Source organism: Physeter macrocephalus, chromosome 12, assembly GCF_002837175.3.
Source record: "Physeter macrocephalus isolate SW-GA chromosome 12, ASM283717v5, whole genome shotgun sequence".
NCBI classification, from domain to species: domain Eukaryota; kingdom Metazoa; phylum Chordata; class Mammalia; order Artiodactyla; family Physeteridae; genus Physeter; species Physeter macrocephalus.
The window spans coordinates 17,498,646-17,516,798 of record NC_041225.1 but is presented as its reverse complement, the minus strand read 5'-3'; the positions used below and the strand labels follow the sequence as shown (position 1 = coordinate 17,516,798).

Below are 18,153 nucleotides of genomic sequence, written 5' to 3'. Positions count from 1 at the left end.
ATGAAAGAAATCAAAGATGACATAAACAGATGGAGAAATATACCATGTCCTTGGATTGGAAAAATTAATACCATGAAAATGACTATACTACCCAAAGCAATCTACAGATACAATGCAATCCCTATCAAACCACCAATGGCATTCTTCACGGAATTGGAAAAAAAAATTTTACAATTTGTATGGAAACACAAAAGACCCTAAATATCCAAAGCAATCTTGAGAAAGAAAAACGGAACTGGAGGAATCGGGCTCCCTGACTTCAAACTATACTCAAAGCTACAGTAATCAAGAAAGTATGGTACTGACACAAAAACAGAAATGTAGATCAATGGTACAGGATAGAAAGCCCAGAGATAAACCCATGCACATATGGTCACCTAATTTATGACAAAGGAGGCAAGAACATACAATGGAGAAAAGACAGCCTCTTCAATAAGTGGTGCTGGGAAAACTGGACAGCTACATGTAAAAGATTGAAATTAGAATACTCCCTAACACCATACACAAAAATAAACTCCAAAGGGATTAAAGACCTAAATGTAAGACCAGGCACTATAAAACTCCTAGAGGAAGACATAGGAAAAACAGTCTTTGACATAAACCACAGCAAGATCTTTTTTGACCCACCTCCTAGAATAATGGAAATGAAAACAAAAATAAACAAGTGGGACCTAATTAAACTTCAGAGCTTTTGCACAGCAAAAGAAACCATAAACAAGATGAAAAGACAACCCTCGGAATGGGAGAAAATATTTGCAAATGAAACAACAGACAAAGGATTAATCTCCAAAATATACAAACAGCTCATGCAGCTCAGTATCAAAAAACAATTCAATTAAAAAATGGGTGGAAAACCTAAATAGACATTTCAATAAAGAAGATATACAGATGGCCAAGAGGCACATGAAAAGATGTTCAACATCACTAATTATAAGAGAAATGCAAATCAAGACTACAATGAGGTATCACCTCACACTGGTCAGAATGGCCATTATCAAAAAAATCTAGAAACAATAAATGCTGGAAAGGGTGTGGTGAAAAGGGAACCCTCCTGCACTGTTGGTGGGAATGTAAATTGATATAACCTGGAACCAACCTAAACGTCCATCGACAGATGAATGGATAAAGAAGATGTGGCACATATATACAATGGAATATTACTCAGCCATAAAAGGAAACGAAATTGAGTTATTTGTAGCGAGGTGGATGGACTTAGAGACTGTCATGCAGAGTGAAGTAAGTCAGAAAGAGGAAAACAAATACCGTATGCTAACAGACATATATGGAATCTAAAAAAAAAAAAGTTCCGATGAACCTAATGTCAGGGCAGGAATAAAGATGTAGACATAGAGAATGGACTTGAGGACACGAGGGTGGGGGGAAGCTGGGGTGAAATGAGAGTGGCATGGACATATATCCACTCTACCGAATGTAAAATAGTTAGCTAGTGGGGAGCAGCAGCATAGCACAGGGAGATCAGCTCAGTGCTTTGTGATGATCTAGAGGGGTAGGATGGGGAGTGTGGGAGTGAGTCCCAAGAGGGAGGGGATATGGGGATATATGTATGTATATGGCTGAGTCACTTTGTGGTACAACAGAAACTAACACAGTATTGTGAAGCAATTATACTCCAATAAAGATCTGTTAAAAGAGAAAAAGCTAATTGTTTTTCCTTCTCTGTTTGCCATAGCTAGGGCTTCCAAAACTATGTTGGATAAAATTGGTGTGAGTGGACATCCTTGTATTTTTCCTGGAAGCAATTATACTCCAATAAAGATATATTAAAAAAATAATAATAACAATAAAAGCACCATCTATACACCTAAAAAGAAAAGAAAAAAAAAGACTGGGTTTGAGTCCCAATCTGAGTTGTGCGGTTTCAGTTTCAGGAGAGTCACTTTTAAACTTTGCAGCATTATCTTAATCCTAGGTCTCTCTGACATCTAAGTTTACCTCTTCCTCTCCTTCCCTGAACCACAATCTCCTACGTCCAATTTCCCCCAACTCAGCTTAGCTCTCCCCTTCTTTGGGGCACTTAATTAAGACTAATAGAGTCAGGCCACTGGAGAGTGATTCCTCAGTTGGAGCTGTCCTCAAGGACATTGACCACTATACTGACAAATTATTTAGTTCTAGGGGTTGTATGCTATAAAAGTAATTAACATCCCCTTCTATCAACACTTTACAGAGTGTCATTCTAGAACAACTATCATTATTTCAAGCAAAAATTTGTTTTGGAAATGACGGTCTCACCACATATGAAGCACTATATCAGAGTCTCTGCCCTCAGGAACTGTTAAATCATAAAATTTAGTTGGGAATAGCAGTCAGCCACACATGTGCACAAGGTACAGATGCAGGGCGGACATCAGGTGATTGTGTAAAGTGCTTACCTTCTGTGTCAGGGGCTTGTGGAACCTGCTCATGACCATCAGTGTCCTTGAACTCCTGGGCTGCTTCCTTCTTGTCTCACCACCGTCTGCCTTCCAAGACCCACTCTCAAGGCTGAATCCAGTGAAGGGAACCTCACTAGGGACAATAGGACTGAGAAGACCTCAGGAATACACCTTTGGAGATTTCCATTTCCCTGGCACAATGGAAATGGACTGGGAGGCACTGGTTACGAACCCACGTGTGAACCAGTTGGGTAAATAAAGTCCTGCAATCACCAGGGCAGCCTCATGCAGCTTCTGTTTTCAGATAGGGTAGGGGGTCCCCGGAGGAAAAGAACCAGACTTCACTTTTCTTTTTTTGACATAAGAGAAACCATTCTGGCCCAAGTCATTTTGTGATCTAAGCCTGGCTGCAATGCTTGCCCTTGAACAAGTCATGAAGCCAAGCAGGACCCTGTGGGGCTCCTGGGCACGGAACCCTTTCAAACAGCTGCTAATCAGGGAAGGGAAGGGATGCAGAGACAAGGGAGGAGCAGCCAAGAGACAACAGTGCAGCCTTGGGGCAGGGTCCTGGTTCTGTCTCAAGGGATACACATAACAGTATCTTTGAGCTCTTCTGCATAACTAAAACACCCCCAAAATAGAAAATGCTAACTACTTGATGAAGCATTCTTCAGAGAAGATCAGGAGACCAACTGAAGCCAGATTAAAGGAACCACAGAAGCTCAACAGGAGAAACTCAACCACAGAAGCTCACCTGACACCAGATTAAAGGAATACAGGCCCTGCACACACCCTGATCCTTATCAGCAATCCTGCCCTTGAACCATTGCTATAAAACTCCTCACCAAACCCTCCTGGGTTGGGACACACAGTTTCAAGGGCAACAGCTGGTTCTGTCCCCCTTTGCCTGGCAAAGCAATAAAGCTATTGGCATAGCCTTTGAGGATACGACATAAACTGGTTAGAACCATCTAGGTGCAAGATGGCAGAAGATTCGACTTCCAGTAGACCTTGAGCCTCATTATACGCTCATTGCAATATTGATACATTAGCTAAATGACACACCCACAGGTGCCATGACAGTTCCAACCATAAAAGGTCAAAAAGTGGGTGGTGGCCCAATTCCTGGAAATCCCCACCCCTTCCTTCAAATAGTTGGAATAACCCTCCCACTCATTAGCCTATGAAGTTACCCAGCCCATAAAAACTAACCACCCCGTATTTCGGGGCCATTCTCGCCGTTTGAGACAGACCACATTCTGTCTATGGAATGTGTATCTCTTTAAATAAATCCACTTCTTACCTATCACTTTGCCTCTTGCTGAATTCCTTCTGGGATGAGACATAAAGAACCTGAGCTTCATTAAATCCTGAGACCAGGTGTGTGGTCTCAATTAAACAACAGTGGATTCGAGTCCCAGCCTGTGGGTTCAAGTCCCAATCTGAGTTTTGGTGGGTTTGAGTACCGTCTGAGTTGTGCAGTTTCAGCTTCACCGTCAGTCCTTTGCAGCTCTCCCATGTTGCACCTCCCCATTTTTCACATTTTTAGCTTACTCCTTTGTTTTTATGGGGCACATCCTCCAGCAGCTTCCTGAGAAAAGTGAGTGGGAGGTTAATTTTTTGAGGCCTTTCATGTCCAAAGTACCTTTTTTTCTACTTTCACATGAATTGGTGATTTGGCCTGGTAAAAAATTCTAGTCTGGAAATAGTTTTCTTTCAGAATTTTGAAAGCATTTATCTCTTGGTCTTCTGGCTTCTAGGAGTACTCTTGAGAAGCCTGAGGTCATTTTGATTTTAATCCTTTGTATATGATATATCCCCTCTTCCCTCTAGAGTTTGTAGAATCTCCTCTTTGTCACATGTTTGACATTTCACAATGATGTGCTTTGGTGAGATTCTGGTTTTGATATATGGAATATTAGCCATAAAAAAGAATGAAACCTTGCCATTTGTTACAACATGGATGGACCTAGAGGGTATTATAAGGGACGTAAGTCAGACAGAGAAAGACAAATACTGTATTATTTTGCTTATATGTGGAATCTAACAAAAACAAAACAAATGAAAAAACATAACAAAACAGAGTTATAGAAACAGAGAACAAACATGTGTTTGCCAGAGCAGGGAGGGGTAGGAGGTGGAAGGAAGTAGATGAGGGAGATTAAGAGGTACAAACTTCCAGCTGCAAGATAAACGAGTCGCAAGTATGAAGTGTACAGTGTGGGGAATATAGCCAATAACTATGTAATATCTTTGTATGGTGACATATCATAACTAGATTTATTTTGGTGATCAGTATGAAATGTATAGAAATATCAAATCACTATATTGTGTAACAGGAACTAACATCGTGTTAGTTCAATTAGGTCAATTATACTGAAAAAACAAACAAGCAAACAAACTCACAGAAAAAGAAACCAGATTTCCAGATTTGTGGTTACCAGAGGTGGAGGTAGGGGGTGGGTTGGGGAGGGGGAACTGGATGGGGACAATCAGAAGGTACAAATTTCCAGGTATAAGGTAAATAAATACTAGGGATGTAATGTACAGCATGATAAACGTAATTAACACTGCTGTATGTTATATATGAAAGTTACTGAGAGTAAATTCTAAGAATTCTTATCACAAGAAAAAATTTTTTCTATTTCTTTAATTCTGTACCTATATGAGATGAAGGATGTTCACTAAACTTATCGTGAGAATCACTTCATGACGCATGTAAACAAATCATTATTCTGTACACCTTAAACTTACACAGTGCTGTATGTCCACTAGATCTCAATAAAACTGGAAGAAAAAACAAACAAACAAACAAAAAAAAAAACCCAGTCCCATTCCCAGGTGATTCTAATGTGTAGCCAAGGCTGAGAATTATTGCCTCACAGATTCTCCAGAATTACCTGAACGAAACAGGATGCCGATAGGTGGTTTTGTGTAGCCATCTGAAGACTCTAAAGTCTCCTCTCGCTTTTCAGGACTATTTAAAACCCAGATTCCTGGGACTTCCCTGGCGGTCCAGGGGTTAAGACCCCGTGCTCCCAATGCAGGGGTCACAGGTTCTATCCCACATGCTGTGCATGGCGCAGTCAAAACAAAAACAAAAAAAACAAAACCCAGATTCCTCATTGAGGTGTGCACCACTTCTGGCTTAGCTGGGTAGATGGAGCTGAGTCCCCTTTGACTTGCTGAGTCAGCCTATCCAACCAGGGTGAATCCATCCTGCTTCCCCCTCTGTCAGCCTCCCCTGCAGCCTTCTCCACCCCCTTCCCCACGCTGCCTTAGAGCAAGCTCATGAGGATTTTTTTTTTTTTTTAAGATATTGAAGCAGTGCCCAATCAAAGCAACTCCACTTCTCTTATGTTTGACTACCCTATGTGACCTGAATCTGTTTTTCTAGCACAGACCAAATAGACATTTTATACTTCCAATAACTTATTTATATTTCTTGTGATAGGGAAATTAAAAAGGGGAATACTTAAGACCCTGAGTAAAAGCTCTTTGAGAAGACAATGTGAACCAGATCCCTCAAATTTTTTGCTCCAGAGTGTGAGATAGTAAACAAGCAAAACTCCCAGTATCCCCGTGTTATCAGGTCGTGTAGAGTAGAATGAACGCGGCCTGAACGCACGGGGCACTAACAAAACAGCTCATCACGTGGGTGCTGCAAAGAGCCGGGCTGTTCCTCCATGAGTTCCCATCCTCCCAGGAAACAGTGGAGGCTGCTGGAATTGATCAAAGGAACCTGGTTAATGGCTTCACCTCAGGCATTTGAGAGCATGATCATACACTCTTTTGTGTCGTTTCTCCCTAAAGCCTAGAAGCTCTGAATAACTCAAAAGAAGGATTTGTTCTTACTTCTGGGGGAAAAAGAAAAAAACAGGACATATTTATAGGCACATAAAGGAATTACTTTATGTTGGAAACACAAATGAAACTTTAGAGAATAAAACTAGATGCGGGACTTCCCTGGTGGTCCAGTGGTTAGGATTCTGTGCTTTCACTGCCACGGCCTGGGTTCCATTCCTGGTCGGGAAACTGAGATCCTGCAAGCCGAGCAGCGCGGCCCAACAAACAAAAACTAGATGGGACTGGGTTGTGACTTTCTGCGATCTCGAAAGCAGGTGGCGTTTTATTCTCTCCTCGTGTTCCCAGGGGAGCCAGGAACCAGTTCACCAGAGCAAAGCCACTGGTCACAGTCAGCCAGCTGCTGAGGCGCAGATCAGGCCGGACATGCTAGGGAGCTGCCAAGAGGACTCGGATCCCCCCATGTCCCTGCTCCTCACCCAGCGCACGCGTGACCCCGACACTGCATCCTCCTTCCTGCTGGCGCCGCCCATGCTGTGACCAGGCCTTTCTCAGCATCTCTATGTATAGCCTCACTGGTGGTGACCAGGTGCTTTTTATTTGATGGGGATCTCAATGTAAATTTTTGTTAACATGTAAACAGAGGTAGAATGAGACAGACGTTTAAAAGGAGGATATAAAAAAAAATAAAATTAAAAATAAAATAAAAAAAAAGGAGGATATCTTACAAAGCAAGAACAATGTCAGACCTGTTATTTATTCTGTGTCTGGGTCTTAATTTCTAAAGGTGACTGAGTGATGACAGAGAGAGGTCAGTGCCATCGTAAGAAAAGTTGAATGGTACTTACCGTTCCCCTAGAAACAAGAGGCAGGCCACGCAACTCAGGGCCACGGGAGAAACGCCAGGTTTTGGTCAGGAGGCCAAAGACAAGAGCGAAGGGAGGGCCTGAGTCAGAGCCTCCAAGGGGCTTTCTGTGGGAAAGGCGGCAAGGAAGCGGCAGAGGAAACAGTGTAGGATTGGCTAGTTTGCATAATTTCTGTGGGCTTTGGTCTTTAGAGGTGGTCTCTAGTTGCCTGGAATCTGGCCTTGGGATAATTTAGGGCCGGGGAAAGATTGGCTCCACGTGCGTGAATTAGGTAACGGTGGTGATTGAGGAATACGGGCTTGGACTGGTTGCTGTGTGGGTGAGAGGCACGCTCCCAGCTGAGCCGTTTGCTTTCTCAAAGAACTGCTAGCCCTGAGAGGAGCAGTCTTTCTCTGGCCAGCAAGCTTTTTAAGATGTCAAAACGTCATAAAATACAGAAAATAGAAAACACGATTAATACACTATTCAAAACAGCCCAGTGCAGACCAGCAGCATCCCCAGCATCACTGGAGAGCTTGTAGGAAATACCGAATCTTGGGTCCCACCCCAGGCCAACGGAATCGGAGCCGCAGGTTAACACAATCCCCGGATGATTAGAATGCACTTTAAAATTCGCTCTACATTCCTAGGTGTTTGAAAAGGATGTAAACAAAGAAATTATGTATGCTCAGAGAAGATAATAATTTATTCAAAGTCACAGAGCCAGTAAGTGGCAAAGCTGGGATTCGAACGATGGTCTATTTGACTTCAAATCTCATTGATACACTGAGGTTTGATATATTAATATTGAGATCTTGGTATATTAATATCAAGATAAAATGGCTGGAAGTTTCCAGGATGTTTTGAAAATTATGTTGTGGTGAGAACTGATTTCATACCTCTGAAGTAAGAGCCTCGCCTGGATTCCACAGACCGGGCAAGTGTTACTTTTCTTCAAATTTTGTTTTATTAGTTATTAAGCCAGTCACTAAGGCTGATGCTGGAAATTCAAAGATAACTAAGTCATAATCCTTGCCACTAACTCAAAGTTTAGTAAGGGGGATGTGTTAGTTATCTACAGCTGTGTGACAAAGTCACCAAATTATTATATCTCAATTTCTGTAGGTCGGAAATTCTGACAGGGTGCAGTAGAGACGTCCTGTCTCTGTTTCATAGTGTCTGGGGCCTCCGTTGGATGTTCTGAAGGCTGGATGTGGAAATCATCTGATGTCTGGTGCCTGAGGCTGGCTGTTGGCTCTAGGTTGAGGGCCTGCCAGTGTCCACTGAAATGCCCACAGGCGGCCTCTCCATGTGGCCTGGGCTTCCTCACAACGTGGTGACTGGGTTCCAAGGACAAGCATCCCAAGAGATGAGCCAGGAGGAAGCTATATTGCTATTCGTAGCCTAGCCTTGGAAGACACACAGTGTTATTTCTGCTTCATTCCATTGGTTGAGGAAGTTAAAGGGGTCCACTGAGGTTTGAGGAGAGAAAACATGGACCTGACTTCTTGATGCAAGATTGTCAATGTCACAAGATAAGAAGAGCACTTGGGTTGGGATATACAATGGTGTGGCCGTCCTGGGAAAATACAATCTGCTCCAGGAGGTGGATCTGAAAAGTAATTATCATGTGACTTAATAATAGTGATATCATAGCGATTCCACTGCTGTTACGACCAAAAATAATAATTGTGGGTCTTAGGCTCCAACTTGTACCTGGTATTTTATGGTATTTCTTTTCTTACTTTTAAAAACACCTTTACTCAGATATATTTCCAATATGATAAAATTCACCCATTTAATGTATATGATTCAGGGTTTTTTGGGTTTTTTTTTTAGTATACTCACAGAGTTGTGTCACCAATACCACCATCTAATTTCAGAACATTTCTAACACCCCAAAAAGAAATTTGGTAAACATTAGCAGTCACTGTCCACTACCTAACTAACGCCCCTAGCCCCTGGCAAACACCCATTTACTTTCTATCTCTATTTGCCTATTTTACATTCCATGTCAATGGGATCATACAACATGTGGTCTTTTGTGACTGGCTTTTCACTTAACAGTAGTGTTTTCAAGGCTCATCCATCTTATACATTATTTCTTAGTTCTCAGAACAATCTAAGTGGATATCTGCTTCCCTTTTCTATGAGAATATGAGAAGCAATCAGAGAGAATTTCCAGAGCTCTTACCTGCAACTATACCTGTGTTTATTTTCCCTTTTATGATGGATGAAGAGTGACAAGCGCACGATAAGCATGCAATGAGGGTTTGTGAATGAATAAGCCTGTAGAGGTGGTTCTCAAAGTGTAGTCCTTTGACCTACAGCATCACAATCCCCTCCCTTATTTAAATGCAATTTCTGGGTCCTCAGTCCTGGCCTATTAAATCAGAATTCCCAGGGATGGGAGCCAAGCAATTGGATTAGAGAAATGTATCGATTGATGGATTAGGTAATATTCATGAACTTCGCAATTCAAGATACGAGAGGGTATATTATGAAAATTTTCTTCCCATTCCTGTCCTCTAGCCGCTCAACTCCTCTATCCAGAGGCAACTAATTTTACCAGTTCTTGACTATTTTCTCAGAGATATGTTATACATATGAATAAATATTCATACAATATTCTCATGCTTTAACAATTCCCCCACAGCCAGAGGCACACTATACACACTTTAATGTAAATTATTTCTATTTAAATATAATTTACATAAAATGCTTATGTATACTTTAAAGAATAATAAAATGCACACCCATCCACTTATCTCTCAGGTAAAGAACTAGAACTTCACTGCTACTAGGGGAATCCCCAAGGAGCTTCTCCTCTATTACCGCCAGGAGGATCGTGGACTGAATTTTTGTACTAACCACCCTTCTGATTTGCTTTTTACTTTTACGAACCATGTGTGTATCCCTAGATGATACATCATTGAGTTGGGCCTGCCTTTGAACTTTATATCAACGAAGTCATTTTGTATCCGTCATTCAGTAAGTTGTCCTTTTACTCAATATTGCCTTTGAGAAACAAACAGCTTGATGCCTATAGCTGTAATGTATTTATTTTCACTGCTGTCTGGGATTCCATTTTGTATGTATGTGACACAGTTTACTTATTAATTCCACTGATGATGGACATTTGGATTGTCCAGACTTTGCTACTATGAGCAATGCTGTTACGGCCATTGTCGTACAGGCCTCCTGTTCCACGTGTCAAGTTTCCGGAGCTATGCTGTCCAGTACAGTAGCCATTAGACATATGTGGCTGCAAGGCACCTAAAATACAGCAAGTCCAAGTGCTGCAAGTCTAAGACTATTCACTGAAGACTTGGTATGAAAAAAATTCTAAATACTTCATTAATAATATTTTAATATCTATTACATGTTGAAATGATTAAAAAAATTTGGATATATATTGGGCTGAATTAAAATGTTATTAAAATTAATTTCAGCTGATTCTTTTTACTTTTTTAAATGAGCTATTAGACAATTTAAAATTACATATATAGCTTGCATTTATTTCTACAGGACAGTGCTGATCAATAGGGTATTTATCTTGTTGTAAAATCGCTGGATTTAATACTGGGTGATGCCAAAGTGTTTTGTAAAGTCATTCTAACCATTACACTTTCACTGGTGATGTATGAATGCTCCTCTTGCCACATACTCCATCATTGTCAGGATTTAAATGTTTTGCCAATCTGGAGGGTGTGAAATGTTATTACATTGTGGTTTGCATATGCATTCCCCTGATCACTAAAGATGTGGAACATTTTGTCATGTTCATTTATGGTTTTTCTCCTCTTTTCTTCATGGCTCTTTTTCATTTTTTATTTCAGTGCATCTCTTTTTCTTTTTGATTGATAGAAATTATTTTGGGTACTAATCCTTAATCATTGCTGTGTCATGCAATTATCTTTTTTGGTTTCTAACATTTTTTTCACTCTTTTTGATGTAAACTTTTGATTTTTTTTTTTTTCTGGCTGCGCCACGTGGCTTACAGAATCTCAGTTCCCCGAGCAGGGATTGAACCCAGGCCATGGTAGCGAAAGCGCCGAAGACTAACCACTAGACCACCAGGGAACTCCCTAGACTTTTGATTTTGAAGCAATCTCAAATTTACAGAAAAGTTGCAATCTCAAATGTACAGAATACTGCAAATAACTCATTTTTCCCTAAACCATTTGAAAGTTGCCAACATGATGTTTCATTATTTTTGAATATTTTAGTGTGAGGTTTTTACAAACAAAGACATTCTCCTACATAGCCACAATACAACCATCGAAATGGTTATTAAGGAAATGCTGTCTGGCAGCATTTTGTCCAGTTTTTCCTTGTAATCTGAGGGTGAGATAGGCTGTAGTGGGCTTATGCCATCTGAGTAAGAACGAAAAGCCCTGATAGCTTTTTAAAATTACATTTTGTTGTTGCTGCAGTTTACAAATGCAATTAACATATATTTTTTCATTAACATCAGATGCATAAAGTAGATAAATCATAAACCTTAGTCTGTGAAACACACCATTAGTCCATTTGTGGCCTTCCTCTATTATTTGTTTATTTTTAAAATACAATGAACACTTGTGGACCCACACCAAACTCAAATATCACCAATAACTGACAGCTACCTGTGTGTTCTTCTCCTATTCCATCCTCTGCTTTCCTCTCAACAATTACCCTGTACGCCTCAGGGCGTACTCCTTACCTTAGAGATATATGCTTTTTGCCACAACGACTGAGCCCGCGTGCCACAACTACTGAAGCCTGCGCGCCTAGAGCCCATGCTCCACAACAAGAGAAGCCACTGCAATGAGAATCCCGCGCACCGCAACAAAGAGTAGCCCCCACTCGCCACAACGAGAGAAAGCCTGCATGCAGCAGTGAAGACCCAACGCAGCCATAAATAAATAAATAAATTTATTAAATAAATAGATAAATTGCAGAGAGCCTGGACATTAAGACCTTCATACCTGGAAGGACTTGTAGCCCCACTATCTGAAAACAGGGAGAAGAATAAAGTAAGTTCCACATTCAACAGTCCTTTCTATGTTTTATTATTTCTTTTATTCTCTAGGAGCATCCAGGGACAGCTTCAGCCTCTACCTAGTATGTTTCACCTAACTTAATTCTTGGTCCACTTCTCCTTCTCCCTTTCTTGAACTTTCTCCTTACCCTTAGCCTGGAAGCCCCACATAAGCCCCTGCACTGGGAGGGCCAAGAGCACAGTGTCAGCGTGCTGTTGCCACTGCCACTGGTGGAAGCCCAGGTGCTCCTGAGGGCTACCCTGGAGCAGGTGAACCCATGCCAAACGCCTTCTTACAGAGTGGTACTGACCGTAGCGTTGATGGGGGTGGTGGAACAGGTCCTGATAGTCGAAGCAGGATCGTCACTGGCTCAGGACATCCCCACCCTTCTTCCCTGGAATGCAAGGCTGGAGGCCACTTAAAAGGGCAGGCTGTTCTACAAACAGGAAGGCAGTCCCGGCAGAAGTGAGTGCAGTGGGGGAGAGCAGAGATCAGCTTCTGGAGGGCATGTTTTCCTTGAAGGTGTGGTTTACCCATTGCCAGGGAGCCGGGAAAGTCACTTGACTCAGGGCCTCTGTCTTCCCTGTCTCCTGCCCAGTCTCCCTCACATCTCTGTTCACTTTGTGGATGAGTGGAAGGACGTGTACAGTCTTGGAAATTTCTCACACGGGTGGTAGGACCCGTGTCAGATTCCCTACTACCCTCTGGGAAATGCGCTTTGCCTATTTCGAAAATATCTCTTCCACTTCCTGTTTCTGGAACTGCACAATGTGCTCCATCTCTTCCTTTAGACAGAAGTTTGAAGACAGTCCATCCTTGAAGAAATTTTCCTCCTTGGCCAAATCCTTTTTTCCCATTTCCTCAGGAAGTTTGGGAACCTGGCACCCATGTTCCCAGTCCCTGGCTTTGCATTGACCTCCCAAGAGCAGGCAGACACTCTTGGATCTGCTTGTCAGAGGCAGAATTGGAGCGAGGAGCCAAGGTCACCCATTCAGATTATGTGACATGTTGGTATGGGAATCATGTGAGAGTGGAATGAAGAACAAAGGACAGAAGGCTCAGCATTTCAGTCAAACAACCAATCCAGGAATGGCAGCTGCTAGTATTTCCTGTTTATTTATCTTTTTTAGGCTAAGTATCTGTTTCTTGTTCTCAAATTTAGAAGCTGTTTGCCTAGCACAATTTTAGATACCCAGAAACAGTCCACCAAATATATGCCTCCAGTACACCTTGGGGGTTCATTAGATTAATTAATTAATAGTGGTTAATAAATGCTTTGAAATCCTTTTATTAAAAGGGCCACCTAAGGGCTTCCCTGGTGGCGCAGTGGTTGAGAGTCCGCCTGCCGATGCAGGGGACGCGGGTTCATGCCCCGGTCCGGGAGGATCCCGCGTGCCGCGGAGCGGCTGGGCCTTGCATGGCCGCTGAGCCTGCGCGTCCGGAGCCTGTGCTCCGCAACGGGAAGCCCGCGCGTCCGGAGCCTGTGCTCCGCAACGGGAGAGGCCACAGCAATGAGAGGCCCGTGTACCGCAAAAAAAAAAAAAAAAAAAAAAAAAAGCCACCTAAATCCCAAGTACCATTATAAATCAGGCCTAATGAGGTCAGTGGTTTAAAGAGGGTTTTAAAGCATATATAAAGCTCCTCCCAGATCAGTGGTACAGCATGAAGGTGAGAAGAGGCAGGTGAGTCTGCATGCTGGCATTTAAAAGCTCCTCCACAGCGGGAGAGCCACACTGAAGGCAGCAGATTGAAGCCAGGTACTCGGAGACCTGCTAACAGATTCTCGAACTTAAACCTATGTTTTAGGAATAAGGCCACCACTTTGTAAAAGCCTGACAGGTTGCTGCTGAGTTCGGAATACCTTCTCAAACAGAGAGCGGAGATTTTCTCTGCAAGGTCGCAAACCAGGTTAGTCCTAGCCTTGTTGTATCTTGTAAAACACATAAGCTGCTTCTTGAATGAAACCAAGAATAGAGCTAATGCAGGAAGAAATGGAACACAGCAAACTTTCTGAGTCGTGATCTTGAAGGCTCCTCGCACCAAAAATGGTTCCTTTTGATTTTCTAAGGAGACTGTAGTACAAGAATGGGAACAAAATTGTGGTGTGACCTCACTCGGAGATGGATGAGTGTGTGTGTGTGTGTGTGTGTGTGTGTGTGTAACATATGTAAGATGTTCATGGGCTCATGCCAATATGAAATTGGGTTAAAGTGAGTTGGGACTTTGTGCTTAGGAAAGAGAGTGATCCAGTGAGTCTATGAAAATAATATCCTGGAACTGGAAAAAGGGCACTGAATTGGAAATGACTCTAAACTTTCCTATTTTTAAATTTTTAATCAAAGCAAGTTTCTTTAGGAAACTTTCAACTTTAAAACTAACCAGTTTCTCTTTCAAATCACCACAGGTGCTGTAGGATAAGAGTCACCACCATGCTGTCCTTTGTCCTGTCTGGGGGCCTTTTTGCCCTCATTGCTAAGTCATTGATTGACATTTAGCATTGTTTGCAAGGTGTCCACGAAAACAGCAGCCCAGTCATGAATCAGAAAGAGTGATGATTATATGTCACAGCAGTGTGGGCTCTCCTGACCAGCCTGGTCATGAGTCAGCTGCTTATTTCTATAATTAAGAGTGTATTCCACTTGCCAAGCAAGTGAAGGCGTTATCAGTGGGAATGTATGGAACAGTGCTTTGGGAGGCAAGACATATGAAGAGAAAATTGTCCATACCAGGCAGTAAATCAGAATTAAATGAGTGTAGATAGAAAAAAAATACTAGTCTGGAAAAAAAAAATACTAGTCTGGGAGGAGTTTAGAAGAAAGATTTCATATCTAGTCAGCACGTTGAGACCAAAAAGGCTTTTGGGGGGATCATGACAGTGGAAGAAGCCTTTGTGTTTTAGTAAGAGCAGAGCAGAGCCTGCTGGATGGGAAGAATAACTTGAGTAAAGGCGCAGAGGCATAAACATATGAAAAGTGTGAGACATGGAAAGTCGGTCAGTGTGCCTGGAATGGAAAAGGGGATTTCTGAGAGGAAGGCTGGAAAGGTAGGCTGGTGAGATGGTAAGGGACCTTGAATAAGGAAAGATTAAAAACTTCAGCCTAAAAAAATGAAAAGCCATTGTAAAAAGTATTCAAACTGTCTTTATTAATAGAGTGATGATGAAGAAGAAGTGTTTCCAAAATGTTTAGTTCTAAATTTGGAAAGGTGAGGCTACTGAAAAGTGATCATTTCCAGTGACTTATGGTCCAAGGCAGGGGAACTTAACGTTTTTACTCCTTTAACTACGGGTGGGAGCAGAGCTGTAGAGCCAGTAGACTAATTATGAGCTGCCATACTAGCTATGTTTAACTGAAAGGCGACTGTAATTAAGAAGGGCCTGTGTGTTTACGATAGTGTAGTGTAGTAGTGTAAGGTCCATGGTCATATTCCAAGCCCCTTAAAGCAGTGGTCCCCAAACTTCAGTATGTGTAAGAGTCAGCTGGGAATCCTCATTAAGTGCAGATTCTTTGGCCTTATACTCAAGGATTCTGGTTCAACAGGCTCAGTATGAGGAGCCCAGACCCAAAGATAATGCATGTGTAACAGGCGTCCCAGACCATGTTGATGCCTATGGCCTGTAGGCCATACATTGAGCAAAGTAAAGGCTGCCTCCCCAGTAAAAGGAAACTGAACCTGTTGATATATGGACACTCTATCTAGATAATTTAGATAATTCCTTTACTTCTCATTCATTCATTTATCCAACCATTTATCCACTCAGCAAGTATTTACTGAATTTCCGCTTGGTACCACATATTGTTCTAGGTACTGAGGAGGATACAGCAGAGAAAAAAAATGTTCTAGTGAGAAGAATAGGCGGGGGGGGGGGGGGGGAGGGAGAGAGGGAGAGAGAAAGAGAGGGAGAGAGGGAGAGGGAGAGAGGGAGAGAGAGAGAGAGAGAGAATAGGCGGGGGGGGGGAGGGAGAGAGGGAGAGAGAGAGAGAAAGAGATGGGGGGAGAGGGAAGGGAAGGAGGACAGGAGGGAGGAAGAAATGTCAGGTGGTGATAAGTGATGTAAATAAAATAAGGTAATGGGAGACGCGGAATGAGGCCTGAGTATGTTGCCTTTTTAATATAAGTAGACAAGAAAGACTCTCCAATAAGGTAACTTAAAAAAAAAAACTTTGTCATAGAAAGTTTAAAACACACAAAATGGGGAGAGAATAGCGTAATAAATTCCCATGTACCCGTCACCCAGCTTCTATGGTTTTCAACAATTTGCTCTTCCTGGTTCCTAATGACATTAATATGATTACTTATATATTATAATAGCTTCAAAATAACTATGCTAATGAGACTGTTAATATAGTTTAAGATTTCCTTCTGGTTTTTTTATGTTCATAGGATATATTCTACTAGTGGTACATACAGTTGACGCTTGAACAAAGTGGGAGGTAAGAGATGCTGACCCTCTGCACAGTGGAAAATCTGCTTATAACTTATGGTCAGCCCTCCTTATCCTTGGTTCTGTAATCACAGATTCAACCAATGGGGGTTGTGTAGTAAAATGGTCCAGAATTTATTGGAAAAAATCCAAGTGGACTAGTGCAGTTCAAACCCATGTTGTTCAAGGGTCAACTGTACTCACGCTGACATGTTTTTAAGTCATTTGAAATAGTTCTCCTCTATGTGTTAGTTAAGTTTTCAATTTGATATAGAGTTAGGTTGATTTGTTTTTCACTTTTTAGGATGTCTTTTTTTTTCTATTTGATGTAATTTCTTTAATTATGGAAATATTTACAAGGCACCAAAATAGACTTCAAGAGTGGAGGGGGGAGGTCAGTTAGGAGGCTGGTACAACAATCCAGACCAGCAATGATGCTGGTTTGGACCGTGGTGGTAGCAGAGGTGGTGAGAAGTGGTCAGATTCTGGATATATGTTTTCTGTCTGCACCCTCACTCCCAAACCCCATTCTTCAATTTTACATGTGATCTGTGTCATGAGAATCTGTCCATTCATTCACTCACGTGTATTTCCCACACACACTGCAGGCACAGGATACTTCACAAAGGGCCAAGGAGGGAGTCGATGTGATGCTCTCTGCCTCTCTGCCTCACGTGGGAATCCACAAAGCTTAGAGAAGTTTAGGGCTTTGCTGGTTTCTGCTGCTTCTATAATCTTGATAGGCTTTCTTAGCATCCTGAGTTTACTTGATAGTTTCACTGTCTGACTTTTTGGTTCATTTTTTAAATTCCTTTTTTGCCTGTCTGTAGATGGAAGAGAGAAAATTATGCCTGTATTTTTATTTGTTCTGATGAGTTTTGCTTTTTAAAAATTTACATAGTTTGAAGAGTTTATCTTTAGAGTTGCATTGTTTTCCTTTGAAGATAAATATTTATAAGGAAGAGCTCCATTGGTCATGTGCCTGATTCTAAGAGTCTCTTTATACTGCCAAGTTAATCAGAACTAGACTACGGGGAATGGGTAAAATCCAGCTCTCTGGTAAAAAACACGATTCACAACACTAAGTGAAACAACATAGGTTTTTACATCAAACGTTTTAACAAATATAATTTCTTACAACAAAAATTTGTGGTCTTAAGGTACAAGTCAACAATCGTAAGAACTATTAGAAGAAACTTTTCAACTTACAGAAAAATGTTTTATCTCCTTTAGTAAATAGAATTGGACAGAAATTCACTATAATGACAAAATAAAGGTAAGAATAGAATTAACTTAAATTTTTATGGTTAAATTTTATTTCCAATTTTCTTAATTAGACTTAGATAGAAACTCAACTTCACAGCAACATGATATCAAGTGACTATTTTAAGTTAATGGTACCATTCTTTCTTACCTTCCTAAACAAAGGCCATTATTAATTCAGATGCTTACATTCCCGGAAGCACTTGTGTCGGAGGTGTCTTAAAATTTCTTTCAAAGATTTCACTTAAAACTCTACTGGTGAGAAGGAAGAAGAACTACATTCCTGCAGCCTGTGGAACAAAAACCACATTCACAGAAAGATAGACAAGATGAAAAGGCAGAGGGCTATGTACCAGATGAAGGAACAAGATAAAACCCCAGAAAAACAACTAAATGAA

General features: G+C 41.5%; 1 protein-coding gene across 8 annotated transcripts in view; it reads right to left on the bottom strand.

The window, feature by feature from the left end:
- Positions 1–18,153, bottom strand: part of MRPL30 (mitochondrial ribosomal protein L30) — a 106,269-nt gene that overhangs the window by 29,349 nt on the left and 58,767 nt on the right. For 4 of the 8 annotated variants that reach the window (XM_055088928.1, XM_055088929.1, XM_055088921.1 and 1 more), the window contains 2 exons: positions 3,700–3,987; positions 2,394–2,529 (listed from right to left, as the gene is read on the bottom strand). The gene's annotated coding sequence lies outside the window, so the exon portion shown is untranslated. Of the gene's footprint in view, positions 1–2,393; positions 2,530–3,699; positions 3,988–7,738; positions 8,658–16,320; positions 17,317–17,906; positions 18,046–18,153 lie in introns of those variants that run through there. The other 4 variants (XM_055088925.1, XM_055088927.1, XM_055088926.1 and 1 more) reach the window with 3 other exon arrangements.